This window comes from Hibiscus syriacus, unplaced genomic scaffold, assembly GCF_006381635.1.
Source record: "Hibiscus syriacus cultivar Baekdansim isolate YM2019G1 unplaced genomic scaffold, ASM638163v2 tig00110597_pilon, whole genome shotgun sequence".
Taxonomy (NCBI): domain Eukaryota; kingdom Viridiplantae; phylum Streptophyta; class Magnoliopsida; order Malvales; family Malvaceae; genus Hibiscus; species Hibiscus syriacus.
The window spans coordinates 64,446-82,180 of record NW_024062795.1 but is presented as its reverse complement, the minus strand read 5'-3'; the positions used below and the strand labels follow the sequence as shown (position 1 = coordinate 82,180).

Genomic DNA, 17,735 nt, shown 5'->3' with positions numbered 1-17,735 from the left:
AAAGAAACAGCTGCGCCACAAAATCAAGCAGCAACAAACTACGATAGGACCTTATTTTAAGACCCCATCTTTACCTAGTTTATCTGCGACAATATTGCAAATTCTAGGAAAGAAACGAATCAACCAACAGTTCAATCTAATAGCCTGTGAGATTTTAAAAATTCTTTCAAAGTAGATTACCGGGGCTTTAGAGGAGTCACAATCCAACCGATTGCAACTTGGCTATCGCTCTCGATTATAAGTCTAAAATTCGCCTTCCATTGAGACGAAAGAAACGCTGAAATGACATACTCAATAGCCAAAATTTTGGCATGAATAGAGAGACTTGAACCGATTGACAAAGAGAAGGCTAAGAGAGTCGAACCCTTTTCATCTTTGAGCACACCTCCAATTCCTCCTACACTACCATCACCTCTGACTTCGAGTGTATCGCACGTTACCTCATCATCCTTCTCAACTTAACTCATGAAGAGTTTTGCAAATTAATCAACAGAATAACTTGCTTACGCTATAAAAAAAACATATTTCAAAACTTTGTTATCTGCTTAGAAATCTCAGTATGATATTCTATCGGTAGCTAATTATGGTAATTCTAATCTTAATTTCATGTAAATTTAAGATAAAAGTTGTTGGCAACTCTACCAACTTATGCCTAGAAGTACAAGAACAACACTCTTCCCACGACTCCATTTATCGTCCAATGGCAAATTAAACACAGGCAGAAACTCAAATCGATTAAAATAGATTTCATATTATTGTATCGAATATATACGTGTAATACTCATATTTCGTCTGGGCCATTTTCAAAGCCCAAATTAAATTAAATTGAACCCACAAAATTAAAATAATATTAAATGTCCAGAGTCCACACCCAAATCAATTAAACCCATTTACAAAATTTTAATCCCAACCCAATTTGTAAATCCATTCCAAACGATACAAAAAACCAACCTACATCTTAAGCTTTTGAGAGAAATCCTAAACCTAATGTTTGACCCGCCGCCGTCAGTGACCTTTCACCTCCTCACGTGCGTTCCAAAAGGCCTAACAGTCAGATCAGTCTCACCACGCTCCGTGGTTCCCTTTCCATGCTAGCATCCATCATGCAACTGGTGGTCCCAAGCCTTCCAGATCTCCACAATAGCAAATTTGGATCCCATCAGAGCACCTGTGCGAGCCTCATCACCAGTGGTCCCTCACGCCTCGTCAACAGCCAACGTGCACAAGCAAACAACAAACAATGAGTTGTAAAAATACTGTAAAAAGATTAGAAGCCGAATGACAACCAATCTGATATTTTTTTTTTCATTTTTCATTTGTAATCTCGGGAATGACTTTAAACCCTCCCAAAACATTTGTAAAAAGGGAATTTCCAATATCAAGGACGCAATACAAACACAAAGCATATCAAAGGTATTTTTTTCCTTCCTTTCCATTTTTCAGTAGCCCTTTTTTCTTGGTTTCGAAGCAAAATAGAGTTAGGAGAAGGGGTTTCGTTTTTGTTTATCTGTCGATCCGAACTCTATGCATGATGGGATCTCTTCGACCTCATCCCACGTCGATGATAGGCGCAAGCTTTCTAGGGAGTCTAAGGAGATGAAGAGACTTGGATTTCCTACTAAAAATGTCATTTTCCAACTAAGTTAGGGTTTGCTTGCAGCAATTATCAACCACCTCAAAACAATTTCGTTGTTAGCCTGGTGCTGCAATGGCTTCCTCTTCTTCGGAAATCGTTTATTTGTTTGTGGACTATCTTCCAAACTCTATTCATTGGAAAGGTCTTTGGCATATAGCGGGTCGTTATGGAAAGGTTTTGAGTGTGTTTATTCCAAAGAAGAGGAGTCGAGCATGCACTAGGTTTGGTTTCGTTGAAGTTTGTAATATGATAGTAGCTGAAAGAGTTAGGGATCGTTTGGGTGGTCTTATGGTGTATGGCAGTTGCATCTCAATGAGTTTAGCCAAGTATATGTTGGAGGTTCCAAAGGTTAAAGGTGTGAAAAATTTGAGGTCTTGGAAATAAAAAATGGTGAGTTCTTCCTCTTTTGGAAAAACTATTGTTTCAGAGGCTGGTCAAGAGGGAGATTCCAAAAAGGAAGTTATGGGTCATGTTGATGAGAATGATGTTAGAAAGTTGAGGATATGTATTGTGGGAGTTATGGCTGGTGTTTGCAGTGTTGGGAGTATCGTTGATGGATTACATAACTGGGGTTTAGGGGAAATTAAAGTTCAAAGAATATGTGGTTCTTTCTTTCTGCTTTCAATTGAGGATGAATAGTTATTTTCCATGATAGAAGACCTCAAGTGGTCTCACTTAAAGGAGATTTTCATGGATGTTGTGATTTGGACTGAGTCTTTTTGTCATAAGGATAGAGTCGTATGGATAGAAATCGTTGGGTTGCCTTTGCAATGTTGGAATGCAATCACGGTGAAAAGATTAGCTGGCTTGTGGGATAGATTTGAGGCTTTTGGAGAAAATGTTAACCATATTTTAGATTATGAGAAAGTTAATATGTTGATTTCTACTTCGATAGAAGCTCGGATTGATGAAGTTGTTGTCGTAGTGTTGGAGAATATGAAGGTTGTTGTTCGTGTGCTTGAAGTAGGGTTGATGGACCATTCGTTGGTTAAATCGTTCAATCCTGTAAATCTTAAGAAAAAAGAGGTTGAGGAAGAGAAGCTTAGAGTCGTGTTTGGGACTGTTAACGAGGGTGTTACATCGGAAAAGCATTCGTTGATCCATCGGAGGACTCTGTTGCGTTGGTAAGTTATGCCGATAAGATAGGGTCTCTCATTTCCCTTGGCGGTGCTTTTGATGAAGCGTGCAATGGACACAGTGTAACACCCCCAACCCGTACTCGACCCGAATACGAGTCTGAGGTGTCACATTGACTTTTCAAACTTTGACTCTTGAGAAAATTCAAAGAAAATTTAAAATTTTCATTAAAATAAAAGTGATTTATTTACATAAAGCAACCAAAATAACCAAAATCAATCAGAGCATTTTTAACTCAATCAATTAGGACATGCCAACTATATTCAAAATAACCAAACACATTTAAATTATCTATTTTCTGATCTGAAATTTTGTAAGGGAGATAATGACATGTCTTGCTCTTTTTCGCTTCTCTTCTTGATTCTGTACCTACGTGTGAAACAATCACACGCTAAGTCTATGACTTAGTGAGGCAAATAAACATATAATGTAAACTATAACTTATAATCATGCATGAACTATTACTGCTATCAATCATACCCTTATTTATGTAACAGATCCCTATAACACATATGCACTATATAATTACATGTAAGAACACATATACACATATACTCATCATTTCCATCATTAGCCTCATTTCATTATCAATATCATTATTATTTATCTCACTTCATACATATCCTCTTATACCTAGCATTTTAACCAACATTTTACTCATTTAATCATATAATCCATATATCATCATACAAATCATATAATACAATTCATAGCATAAAAGCATACAAGTCACATGTAATATGTTTATTGTTATTTCTTTATTAGCCCATGTACACATGTGAGAACTATAAATATGTGAGTCTATAGAGGTTGTGCACAAATACTGTCGCCACAGCTCGTATAATTGCACCGAAGTGCCGCGTAGAAATGCACCGTAGTGCCACGTGGGATTGCACCGAAGTGCCATATAAATGTCCCTAAGGACCACGTAGAAAATTCCTTAAGAATCATATATATACAAGGATCAAGTATGTGTCTCAAAAGACATCACACATGTTCCAAGGAACATATATGTCCCGAGACCGCGTAGACCCTCGACTCTTAGATACCAACATACCCCAGCTCTCAGGACACATATCATGGCCTTATCTTGTATACCTTTTTCATATTCATGTAAATATCACATATTCATATACTCGTAGCTTCATTCACATATACATTTAATCACGTAGTTCATGTAAATCTTATATCATTTCGTATTCATGTATCACATGGCATATAACACTTCTCCTGTGTTCCTATAAACATGTCATATCCTATAACTTATATCTTTTCATATAATTTATACTTTAATCTCTTATATTCACCTGATTCAATATCATTTAACTTTTTTTACTTTCTCATATCACATATATTTTCTCTTTCATATATCTAATATCCGTATCATATCTTGTAATTGTGTACCATGTCTCTTAATATAATTTACATAGTGCCCTATATTATATCATAATATGACTATAATCGTTATCTTATACTCACTCGTCATTTCATTCCTTATGTCTCTATCATATAATTTATTTTATGTTCTTCCATTATTACATTTTAGTGTTTTACACAAAATCCTATAGATATCCAAAGCATATCACTATCTTTAGTTATGCATACATACAATTAATGTAAATATATAATCACATTAACACATATAATAACAACCACATAAACTCATTCATGACTTCATGCATATTATTCTAGGAAATAGACTCATCGCAAGTCCTATTTCCATTAAACAATACATATCACTATTATGCACTAACCTTGGCCTAACTAAGTTTCAATCCCCTTTTTATGATTTCATCTCTTTTGATCGAATCTTAACTTGATACTCGTTCCGGAACTTGTTCATGTTCGATATCTACATAATCATACATTAATACATATCATATCCCATTGATATACTATACTATCATTTCTTAGACCAAAAGAAATGTATATTCAATTTCCCCTTGAAGTGCATCGATGCATTCTACAGTGCATCGATGCATTCTACAGTGCATCTGTAACACCCCCAACTCGTATCCGACCCGGATACGAGTATGAGGTGTCACATTGACTTTTCAAACTTTGACTCTTGACAAAATTCAAAGAAAATTTAAACATTTCATTAAAGTAAAAGCGGTTTAGTTACATAAACTGACCACCATAACCAAAATCAATCAGCATACTTAATTCAACCAATTAGTACATGCCAACTATACTCAAAATAACCAAATACATTTAAATCCTCTATTTTCTGATCTGAAATTTTGTAAGGGAGATGATGACCTGTCTTACTCTTCTTCGTTTCTCTTCTAGCTTCTGTAACCTACGTGTGAAACATCACACGCTAAGTCTATGACTTAGTGGGCATAAAACTTATAATGCACTTATAACATATATCAATACATGCATGTTCTGTTCTATCATGCTATACCAATTACATGATTCCCTCATATCATGAAAATCATATCAGATTAATTACAATAATAAATAATACACATAACTCATCATTAACAGTTTATCATGTAATCACATACTTTTATGCTTAACATTTTCAATCAAACACTCTACACACACAACACATCATTCTATAACATTTATCATATCACTAACATATTTGTTTTATCTCTTGATTAGCCCATGTACATATGTGAGAACTATAGATATGTGAGTTTATGGAGGTTGTGCACTAATGCTGTCACCACAGCTCATATAAATGCACCGAAGTGCCACATAGAATTGCACGTAGTGCGCGTAGAATTACACCGTAGTGCCATATAATAATGTCCATAAGGACCACATATCATTCTTTAAGAATCATATACATATACTAGGGATCAAGTATGTGTCTCACCAGACTTCCACATGTTCCAAAGAATACATATGTCCCGAAGGACCACATATCATTCCTTAAGAATCATATACATATTCCAAGGATCAAGTATGCGTCTCACCAGACTTCACACATGTTCCAAAGAATACATATATGTCCGAAGGACCACATAGATCCTCGACTCTTGGCATGCCAACTATACCCCTAGCTCTCATGACACATAACATGGGCATTGTCATTTATATCATTTCATATTCACATGTATATTAATTATCTTTTATCACATGTCTGATCTCTTATAATCATGTAATCACATAGCTCATATCATTTCTTGTAAAATCACATATATCATGTAATACATATAACTTATACACTTTCTCATATGTTCACATGGTTCACATCACATGAATCATATATTTTCATATAGTTTATGTTTTTTCTCTTATATTCCCATACATGTAACATATCAAGCATGGTTACACAACTCATTTCGATATAACTTGCATGTACCTATATTTTTCATATACTCACATAGTCATATAGTAAATATTTCATATAACCTCATGAATCAACTCACATGGATACATACTCAAATACTCATAGTTACATATCACTTAAATTATTCATATTTACCTAATCCATGGTCATATAGTTTCTATCACCAAGTCACTTATCTAATCTCTTATTCTCATATGTTCATATTATCATATAACACATAAGTTTTATTGCATATTTATCTCATCCTACATCACTAATTCATAATATAATTTACATCATATCATCTACCTTATTCTGTATTTCTTAGTATTCACTTACATTACCTAACCTACATTATACTTATAAACCTGAATATATTACTTCTATTATTTCTTGTATACAATTAATCTATTTACTTAATTCAATTCCGTACAACCTATAATCATTTCATATCACTCCATAGCTTCTATTATACAACTAATGTATCATAATTTTATTTAAGCATATGAATCTTTCTCCTCTATCTTATCTTATATGCTCATAGTATCACTGAAGTTCAAGTCTCCTAGTTAATATATTATTTAACCTTTGCTTACTTAGTTCATATCCTTTCTCATAAACTCACTTTACCATATCTCATTTATTACTTAAATTATCTCATAACATGTATTCACGTAGTAATATTTCATTATATATCAAAGATCTTATCACATAACTTATCTTTTATATTCATATAATTTATTATCATATCATATGGTTTATATCAACATAACATATCACACATTCACATCAACCATATAATACATATATACAATACATGTCAACACGTATAATCATACACATATATACTTCTATTTATGAATTCATGCATTTTACTATGGAAAATAGACTTGTCGCAAGTCTTATTTCCATTTAACATCATATATACTAATATGCACTCACCTGGCCTCACTAGTCCATTCCAATCTCTTATCTTCCCTTTTTATCGATCTTACTTGTCAATGATTCCGGAACTCGTTTAGGCTCGAATCTACATAATTATACATTTTAAGACAATTATTAGATACCTACTGTAACACCTTGTAATTGGATACTAGCAACTTAAACGAACTTATTAAACCAATATTCACATTTTTCCTTTAGGGGAATCGGTTCCCTCCTGTGGGGTATCGGTTCCCCTTGACATTCTGTAATTCTGGTTCGTTTGAGAGGGTATCGGTTCCCCTTGAATGGGTACCGATTCCCCTTGCCCAGAAATCACATTTTGAGCTCGAAAATCACTTCATTTTCAGCTCAACACTTCATACTTCACTCCCTTTAATATTCCTAACTTTCATACACATACTTAAACCAATAATTTTCATTCAATATCTCTTCAACTTAAAAATTCACTCTTCCACATAGCATTCAAGAATCATACCAATTTTTCCATGTTATCCAAAATTAATTCTAACACTTATAACTTCTACTCTTCCATATGACAAGTCAAATTCAACTTCAAAATCTATTAACTCATTCTATTTCACTAATTCACTTAAAACTCTTCATATTTAATCCTTCATAACTCATCCATTTTGAAGTTTCAACCTACTCTAATCTCTAAATAATCTTTCTTAGCACCCCAAGAATCAAAACTAAGCTTAAAACTCAAGAATTAACCAACTAAAATTAAACTTACCTTTGCCATGGAGCATACGGGAAGAGAGGAAAAGAGATGACCCAAGCCAGATCTTATTTTCTTCTCACCCTTTCCACGTTTTTATCACCTTAAAAGAAAGATAAAAATCTTTCTGGTCAAATGACCATTTTACTCTAATTTCCTTTAATAATTACTAAATAACCTCATCATATTTTCCAATATCATTATTATTTCATTCTTCTACTTTAGTCACCAAATTCTGAAACTTTTCAATTTAGTCACTAACCCGGTATTGCGGATGTTACATCATCGATGCATTCTACAGTGCATCAATGCATTCTTTAACATGTGCATTGATACACTACCCATGCATCGATACACAATTTACCTTCGATGTTTTCATTTTTAATGGGTGCATCGATGCACTTCCTGTGCATCGATACACGCTGAACAATTTTGGAAATTTACTCTTGATGCATCGGTGCACATTGAATGTGCACCGATGCACATAGCCCATAATTCATTTTTAGCCCGAAATCTACTCAATTCAACTCAATGCTTCATCTTTCATCCCATTTCATGTTCTCACTCATACACACATGTTTAAACTCATTTATGTTCATTTACCTCTTATTGAACATATCCTCCCTCTTATTAACTTCCAGAATCATACTAGATTTTCAACATGTTTTAAAACTCATTTTATCACTTCATATCCCTTAATTTAACCCTTGACAAGTCAAATTCAACTTCAAAATCTATTAACTCATTCTATTTCACTAATTCACTTAAAAAATCCTCATATTTAATCCTTCATAACTCATCCATTTTGAAGTTTCAACATACTTTAATCTCTAAATAATCTTTCTTAGCACCCCTAGAATCAAAACTAAGCTTAAAACTCAAGAATTAACCAACTGAAATTAAACTTACCTTTGCCATGTAGCTTACGGGAAGAGAAGATAAAGGAGATAACCCACACACCATACTTTTCTTTTCTTCTCACCCTTTCCACGTGTTTTATAACCTTAAAAGAAAGATAAAAATCTTTCTGGTCAAATGATATTTACCCTTTATCCTTAATAATTCTAAATAACCTTCATCATATATTTCCAATAATCATTGAACTATTTCATTCTTCTACTTTAGTCACCAAATTCTGAAACTTTATAATTTAGTCACTAACCCGGTATTGTGGATGTTACACACAGTCTAGGCGATTGTGTCGGGAAGCCGATCGTGAGTAGTGGTGGTATTGAAGTAGGTACAGAGGGAGTTGATTTTCAAACCGCAAATCATACTTATCACATGGGGCTTAAAAGAGATGAAGATGCGAGATCAAGGATGAAGGATTAATTATTTCCAAGTCTTTTCTAGTTGAGGCTACAAGGTTGGAGGCTAGTGGTATGAAAGTGGGGGCTATTGAAAGTTCTTTTGTTAGTGGGATGTCACGAGGGATGGGCCATTCGGATGATGCACTAGTGAATTAAGATAGTCTGGTGGCAGCAGGGGAATAGTTTGGTTTAACTCTGGATTCTGTTTCCTCAAAGGAAAAGCAATTTCTACTAGTAAGATGAAAACAACATCTAAGCATGTCAGGCGTGACTCTGAAGAGAAGTTGGTCTTGCCGTATCGGTCATTTAGAAAAAATACAAAGTTGAAGAAATTTGGTTCCATGTTGGATATTCAGGACAAAGTTCTTTCTAAAGCTGAGAGAAGAAGAGATCGAGCGTTGAAGAGATTCAATTGTAGAAGTTATATTCTTTACTCTGAATTATCAGGTAATTCCATTTCAGATTCTGTTTTAAAGCAAAGATGGGCGGAAGCTTTTGTTGAAGCGCATGAGACAGTGTCGTTAGATAAGAATCTTGGAATTCTATTTGGTAGTCCCTGAATCTGAGGTTCTCAAGGAGCTAATGTCGCTAGATATGTGTTGAGGGTATGTTCGTAGGGGTTGTTAAGGTTTTGCGTTTTGTTTTTGAGTTCAATGATAGGATTTTTATTTTGAAGGTTAGGGTGTTATCTTTAGGTTTTTAGTGCTTGATGTTTTACAGTCAGGATGGCCTTGTTATGTCGAATCAATGGTTCCTTATTTTGGTCTGATCGATTCGTGAATTTTAGTTTAGTTTAGTTATGAAGGTGGTTTGAGTGTGGCATTATATTTGCTTGCGGGAGGGATTTTGGTCATTTCTCCTTTATCAGAATAGCGTTGTTTATCTTTGCAAAGCTTGAACGATTTAAGGGATGGGTTATGGTATCGAGGAGTTATTGTTTTGAAGGTTTTAGATGGTGTTATTAAGGCATTTCTTTGAGTTTATTCTATGCATATTCATTGTGGATGATTGTGTTTTCTTAGAAATCGATACTTTCAACAGTATTGATTGGTTGAGCCAATTTATTTGGTCTCTAAAATGAGGTGATGTTGTTCGTTGTATTTGGTTCGTGTTTCATTGTCCTTGGGTTTTCTGGTATGTACGTGGTGTAGTTGTATGATTGTTGATGTTCGTTGAATTATCCTGACTCCAAGTTTTTAAGGCTTTCGAAGATCTTTGTGTTGGGTTCTTCATGTTGCTATAGTGATATTGGCTCAATCTTTTTCTCCTTCTGGTTGTTCGTTATGGGGCTGCTGGTTTTGCAGACTGGAGTTTTGTTTGATCTATGTGTGGCCAGTGAATATCCCTTGTATATATGATTTAGGTTGAAGTCCGAGTGTTGAGTTCTGCTGAGGTCCTTTTCGCATGAGTTTATGTGGCTAGTTGTACTGTTGTCCTTCCACATGTGTGTCATTAAGGCTGGTTGTTTTTCGTTTGTAGCTTTTGCTTTTCCTCATGATAAATGTTTCTTGATAGTATGTATCTCAGGCAGTCTAGTTTCTTTGTAGCTCGGCTAGAATTATCCTGAGGGTCGGATTGGAGTGTTTTATTGTTTGTTGTAATTGTGGGTTCTGGATTCCGTTTTCTTCTACCCCATGGTACACTATTTTTCCTCCAATAAGTTTAGGGAGGTTTTTTAATAAGGTCTATAGGATGGTACACCTTGTATCTTTTCAATACAAAGTACCCATCTTTCAAAAAAAAAAAAAAAAAAAGGAGATGAAGACTTGAGTAAAAAACATTTTTATTATAGTTTTAGCTTTTATAATTTTACTATTTTATTTTTATCAATAGTGTGAATTGAAATGTTGGTTGGTAAATATATATAAATATCTTATATCGATTATCTAAACTAAAATTAAATGATCTAATACTTATGTTTAAGAATTAAAAGTTAAAACAATATGGATAAAATGCAATGACAAAATGAGGAAGAACTCATTTTAAGTGCTAAATTTTCAGTCGGATTTAAATCAGTTTTCAGTTTAATTTTTTTAATTTAAATATTTTTAGAGTAAGACCTTTCAGATTTTGATTTCTTCATATTTTTTAAACGAATTTGAATTTAAAAATTTCCAATCGAATTTGGTCGAATGCGCAGCAGTAGTATCAAGCACATGATCTACCTATTCAACCATCTTCCAACAAGTTGATGGTGCACTTCTAACTCCCATATTTCCACAATTAATTTCTTTTAAATGAATTTCGTTTTCTCTTCACATTTATATTTTCTCGTTAGAAGTCAAAATGCTATCTATCTTCACATAATCTTTTCATTAGCCCTAATAAAAATAAATAAAACGAATTTTCGTAAAATTTTGAAGTTATTATTTCCCAATCAATTCTACAACAAACTATTAATTCTCATTATAATTTCACCAGAAACAGGTGTGGTTAAGAAAGCTCACTCCTGAACCTAATAATATGTCTTTTAGTACCTAAATAAGTGTTGTTTTCTGATCGCATTCAAAATGGTACGGTAGTATAGTTAGGGTTAGTAGGTGCAAAAAATAATTAATGAGAAATATTATGAAAAAAGAAACTAAAAATGCTAAAAGTGATTATAAAGTAGTATCTGTTCTAAATACTCTTAATCATTTTATGGTGAACGCTCAATCACCCTTGCAGTTGCTGGTGCTCGAACCTATGACCTCTAAGAACAATAACGATTCTTTAACCACTGAGATAAGTTAGTTTGTGCTACTTTATCGTACTTTTATTTCATTGGAGTATTGATTTATTCATATTTTTTGGCATAATGACAAAAATACTTTTAACGTTCGATTAAATATTATTTTGATTTCTATTTGTTTAGAATATTTTAATTTAAATATTTTATTTTAGAGTTAAAACCCTCCTAACATTTGATTAAATAGTTACTTTAGCCTTTTTTCTTTTTATGGAGCATTTTGACATCGAACGTTTTATTTTAGGACAAAAAATCTTCTATTTTGGAGTGTTGAATGTTTGTTGAGTAACAATTTTTATCTACGAATATATTTTTTAACCCTAAAATAAAATATTAAAAGTCAAGATATTTTAAAAAATATAAGTTAAAATAATTATTTAATCAAACATTAATTACACTTCTTTTGTCATTATACCATTACTTATATCAGTTCGTAAAGGATGATATAACTAAAATTGCAAGCCCAACAAACTAGTCATTAGATAGATCATCACTTTAACATGACTATTGATTAGCCAAGAACCTCTCAGCAATTCAAAGACAAAATATAATTATTAAAGGTTATAAAAATATCATTAATATTAATTAAATGATTATTTTATTTTTATTTTTAAAATAATTTAATTTTAACGTTTTATTTTAGAATAAATGATCATCGATTGAATTGAAATTGTTAAATAACAAACGTTCAATATTCTTCATTTACTTGACAAATAAATATCAAAATTTTAATGTTTTAATTCGTGTACGAAAGCATAAAAATAGTACTCCAAGTAAATAAAATTAGAGTATTCGATAGTTAGATATATTTACCATAACAAACCAACAATTGAAAAACCATAAATTTACATTAACTAATAACCAATTCATAAGCATTGAGCCACCTTCTCCCCAACCATACGAGCCATTAATTAATTCCTCATAGCACTAGACCATACAGCGTCCCCTCTTTCACCAACATCAATATAATGGAAACACGTTGAGGTTTAGATCTACAGTCTTTGGTACCAAACTAAATTTAAAACTTTCAATATCATCTTTTAAAATGAGATTGCATGAATCCAGCCATTCTAACACTTACCTATCTTTAGTTTGTCACCATCGTTTTCGTTTTCGTTTCGTTTCGTTTCCCCTTGGAACTACAACTACAAGTACGACTCCCTCGTAAAGAAACAGAGCAAAATGGTTCCTCCTCTTGGCCTTGGGAAAACTTGAATTTTCAAGGTACGAAAACTATATTCTTTGTATCTGATCTATGATTCTTCCTTACTGATGGGTTTTTTTTTCCATAGTATGTGATGTACGGTCCTTAAAAGTTGTGTATTCATGGATCTATGAGGAAGGCTTTAAGGATGGTGTCTTCATATACTCCTTATGCTTTGAGAGGTTTGATTCATCAGCTATGTTCTTACAATAACATGCTTCCTAACACGAAATCGTCGGATTAAGCAGCAAGGAGTTGATTTCATGCAGATTGACAAAGAATGGATGGTGAAGTTAACAAAAAGCATATGCTTTTTCCTTGTAATAAAAATTCAACAACAACAAAATATTATCTGATTCCTCGGTTGGAATGTTTGCAGGGACAATTTCATAATTCTTCAAGCACTGTTAGCTTCCTTGGTCTGCTTGATCGTCCCATCCATGGTTGACATTCCTGTTGGAATCCAAAAGGATTTATTACTTCGCTGTTACTGCATGTAACGATTTCGGAGCCCTTGTTTTTGGACGCATAGGCTTTCCATGAAAACTACCTTTTCACCCATTACCATTCACTTCACCATTCATCTTCGGTGCTTCATCCCTACACAGGTAAAATCATGAACACCCATATTTTATTATGCTAAAGTTTGATATTTAATCCCTAACTTCGATTTAGTATGATTTGGTCCTCTACTTTTGCAGGTGGACATGCGACATTTTTAGAGCACCTTGTATTATCCATAGTGATCGGAATTCCAATAATGGGTTCGATTGTAATGGGGAATCAACAAGCATGATTTATGGGTATGTTTTAGGGTTTGATTTTATGAGATGCATGGGTTCCATGTTCCAAGTTTTCAACAAGTTACCATTCCTTAGATATTGATCTACACCCCCACTAAGTAGCTCTTTTCCTACTCATGCAATGTGTACCCTATCCCTATATCCAATTTCTCTTTCAACTACTTCCATAAAATCTTCATTCCTGTCTGCTTTCTATTCTACCCCCTAATTTTATTTTAGCAAATATTAATGGTATTAAAACGCTTAGCTTAATCAAATTTATACAAGCATGAGTTTTTTTTTTTAATAGTATGGGCTGATTAGAAGTTAGTATTTGTTCAGAATATTTCTTAATTATTGATGATGCATACGCATCCTGTAGACATAATTGCTCAAACTTGAGGTTTTAAAGAAAAATAACACTCATTTTAACCACTGTCACTTGATTATTAGGTTAATTAACGGTGGAATAGAACTCGCAAGCTCAAACAAATGAAACATTTTATGTTCGGAGGAATAAACTTATAAACTTTTAGAAAGATGAAAACATATTATCAATAGAAAAAATACCTAAATTATATGCAAATTTCGCTAACCTCCTCCGATCCAACATTGCTAGCAAGTTTCAGTTAACATACAATGAATTCAGTTCTTTTACGACGGTCATTTAGTTTAGATCTGGTTATCTGAAACAAGCAATTGTTTTTAGAGATGAATAGTTAATAGTTACTATTTTTGCTACTTATTAAAATGAATTTATCGCATTGAATGAAATGCTATGCCTAAAATTACAGCTTTTTTTCTCTTCTTATTAATGCATTTTAAATGTTTGCCTCTTAGAGTTGCCATACCCTAGTGTGCACTAAGTTAATTAAATTCTGTTATGTATAAATTTTTCTTAATTTTATATATTTATATTTTAATAATTTGAATGATTATAACCTTTTTTTTTTCAAAATTTTAAGAAAAACAATATTATTTTTATTACTACACAATTTAATAAGTTCTTGTATGAATTTAATAAACTATTTCCTTATATATGTAAGGATACGTATTACTTGAGATTCAATATTAGCATAATGAAGTTACAACTCTCTATACTTTATTCAGAGACTAAATCTTCCTTACATTAATGAAGTGTAAAATGTGATTATAGTAAGTACTTTTGAACAGGAGAAAGATAATTTTGCTCTTAATGGATATTAAACTCGTAATCTAAAGGAGAGGGGAGGTTCAACTAACGACTTTAAATCACTTGATTCTAAAAATTAGACTATACTCTTTATTTATTAAGTCATTACAAAGAAATCCCAAAATGTCTTCTCCATAGTTTAACAATTTAATAATGTATAAAAAGAAATATAAAAACATTTGCGTGTGTATACTTGGTTTAAATTGTTAGGTACCATAGCTTGCACACTCAGAGGTAGGGACCAACTTCTCTCTTCATGCCACTGTTTGACGCAATGTGGAATACGCTTAACTGCAACTCCTGGCACCACACCACAAAATTACTACAGATTCAGGTACTTGCCAAGCATTTTGTTCTGTTTTTGCCAACAATGAAAAAGATTTGAAGCCTTCATTTTTGCATTGAACGCAGGGAAAAAGGGAGGGTGCCGGATTTTGTGTCCTAGCACATGTGGTGGACATAATGTCGGCGATGCATGTCCCATTTGATCAGATCATTCGCATCCATACCCTTCTCCACAAGGATCTTTCTACTGCCGTGTTGGCCGTTTACGTTTATGGTAATGCTAATGATGTGGGCATGGTCCAAGACCTTCCTCCTCACTTTCTATAACCTCAGAGGCGATTTGCACCAGACATGGGTTGTTCCTAGATACGGTTTTCAGGTTATTTGGACATCCACTTTTGTTATTACATGCAAAAAAATGTGGGTTTAGTTTAATTAATCATGTTGACCATTACAACTTTTATCTTTTTGCAGTATTTCTTACCATTTGCAGCTGAAGGTATCAACAAACTCATAGAGGAGGCGATTTTAAGGGCTGATAGGATGGGGGTCAAGGTCATTAGCCTTGCTGCATTAAATAAGGTGACCTAAATCTTAATGTCAATAAATCATGTTAAAATAATTAGGTTATGACATAATTAATATACAAATATTATATTTTATCGCACACGTTGAGATGAAGGAAAAATATTTGATATAAACAATATATTTATTTTAAAAAATCAGAGTTAAACTTGGTAATCAGAATGCTTTGAATGGAGGAGGAACACTGTTTGTGAACAAGCATCCAGCTTAAAGTGAGAGTTGTCCATGGCAATACCTTGACTGCTGCAGTTATGTTAATGAAATACCCAAAGATGTCAAGGAAGTGTTTCTAACCGGCGCTACTTCGAAGCTCGGTCGAGCCATCGCCCTCTACCTTTGTCGAAACCGAGTTCGTGTTCTAGTAAGTTCTTTAAACAATTAAATTATCGAACTCCAAATCAATTGCTTTTGGCTTAGAATTGTAAGCTTCGTCTTCAGATGTTGACTTCATCGACCGAAAGATTTCAGAAAATAAAAAAGGAAGCCTCGGAAGATACCCAAAACTACCTTGTCCAAGTGACCAAATACCATGCAGCTCAAAATTGTAAGGTATGGACATTCTCAATTGTCGAATTATTTTAGTATTTACGTAAGACATGCAAAATAGGAATAAATTATTAAAATGATTCGATTGTTGTGATGACGAATATAGACATGGATCGTGGAAAATGGATAACACCAAGGGAGCAATATTGGGCTCCATCCGGAACACATTTTCACCATTGTGGTTCCTCCCATTCTATCTTTCAGAAGAGACTGCACTTACGGTGAACTCGCAGCCATGAGGTTACCGCATGATGTTGAAGGCCTTGGGAACTGTGAGGTGAGTGTTATTTTTCATGTGTTATTTATTTAGTTTACCGACAACGTATAATATATATGTTCAGTAAGTTGTGGTGGATGTTGGGACAGTACACGATGGAGAGGGGAGTGGTGCACGCATGCCATGCAGGAGGAGTAATTCATCAGCTAGAAGGTTGGACTCACCACGAAGTTGGGGATTGATGTTGAAAGAATCGATCTCGTTTGGGAAGCTGCACTAAAGCATGGGTTCAGGCCAGTCTCAACCCTAAATGAAAATTTTTACACAATTTTTATGGTAATCAGGTGGTGCTCATGGAGTGTCTGAGCTACTATCGTATTTCCTTAAGAGACCCTGCCATGGGTGTAATTGTCACAACTGCTTTTATAATACCAATTGCTTTTCAAGAACAAGTCTTTGTTTTTCTTTCTTTTGAAGACGAGACTCAAATATTATTGTCTCAACTGAACAAACCTGCAGCATTCTGTTAATTTCTTAGTGAACACATTTGCAACTTTATCAATGTGTTCTGCTTAAATTTTGTTGTCTTAACTATATATTTATTGCCAGACCCGACTATTAGAGGGAGTGCCCTCAGCGAGTGCTCAGAGCCCATTTTTTCATCTTTATAATTAGGTTTTTAATTTTTAAATCTTATTTTTCACCTTTATAATTGAGGGTATTTTCCTGAAAAATCACCGGTGATCGGTATATTTACTGATCTAACACCCGTAGCAGTAAAGCGCCTCCCTGTCCCGCGTTATATGCTGATTTGGCGTCACGTGGGGTATAGCGCTCCCTCTGCCCTGCGCTATACGCTGACATGAGTTACACGTGGGTATAGCCCCTGATCCGCGCTATTTGTCACGTAGGAGTATAGCGCGGATTAGGAGTCGCGCTATACCTGATTATCTGACACGTGGGATATAGCACGGTACAGGGGGCGCGCTATATCTTTAATTACCCACCCGTTCACACCCCAATCCTCCCTATAAATACCTCTATCCTCAATCATTTTCATCACACCAATTATCTCAATTCTCTCAAATACTATCTCTGTTTAAGGTATATTTTATAATATTTTAATATTATGTATTTAATTTATTAAATATTTTTATTTATATT

General features: G+C 33.8%; 1 pseudogene; it reads left to right on the top strand.

Annotated features, from left to right (window-relative positions):
• Positions 1-1,708: 1,708 nt before the first annotated feature.
• On the top strand, positions 1,709-17,020 carry LOC120134683 (annotated as a pseudogene).
• Positions 17,021-17,735: the final 715 nt, after the last annotated feature.